Raw genomic sequence first — 877 nt, forward strand, 5'->3', positions numbered from 1 at the left:
TTTCCGATGAAATGTCCTTGGAAAGTCCTTGAAAAGTCCTTGAAAAAAATTTCAGTCCTGTATATATGAACCATGAACACTTACTAACACTGTGCCAGCCCTGTATGCTGCGTGTGTTCTAACACTTACTAACACTAACAGTAACACTCAGCCAGCCCTGTATGCTTCGTGTGTTCTAACACTCACTAACACTCAGCCAGCCTTGTATGCTGTATTCTAACACTCACTAACACTGTGCAGGAAACAAGCGCCACGACTCTGCCAGCTCTGCATGCCGATGTGTATATTCGTACTTGTGACGGCCTGCATAGTGTGTTCGGCTGCACTTGTCTGGATGCATCTCGAGCTGAAGAGTGAATTAGACGAAATCCGAGGCTCTCTGGAGAAAGGTACTAACACTCGTAACTATAGTTACTAAAACACCTTACCATAGTTACTAAAAACACCTTACCATAGTTACTAAAAACATGCGTAGCTCTAGTTACTATTAAAACACATTTATATTAAACTTAGTTACTAAAAACATGTAGCTCTAGCTACTAAAAACACGTAGCAATAGTTACTGCAGGCTTATTCACATGATGTCACACAACTTTAACAGCCCTCATTGCTTAATGTCATGCAATGATGGCTGTAGTAACTACATAATGCAATGATGGCTGTAGTAACTACGTCATGCAATGATGGCTGTAGTAACTACATCATGCAACGATGGCTGTAGTAACTACATCATGCAATGACGGCTGTAGTAACTACATCATGCAATGATGGCTGTAGTAACTACATCATGCAATGATGGCTGTAGTAACTACATCATGCAATGATGGCTGTAGTAACTACATCATGCAATGACGGCTGTAGTAACTACATCATGTAA

The sequence above is a fragment of the Priapulus caudatus genome, unplaced genomic scaffold, assembly GCF_000485595.1.
Source record: "Priapulus caudatus unplaced genomic scaffold, Priapulus_caudatus-5.0.1 Scaffold2226, whole genome shotgun sequence".
NCBI lineage: Eukaryota > Metazoa > Priapulida > Priapulimorpha > Priapulimorphida > Priapulidae > Priapulus > Priapulus caudatus.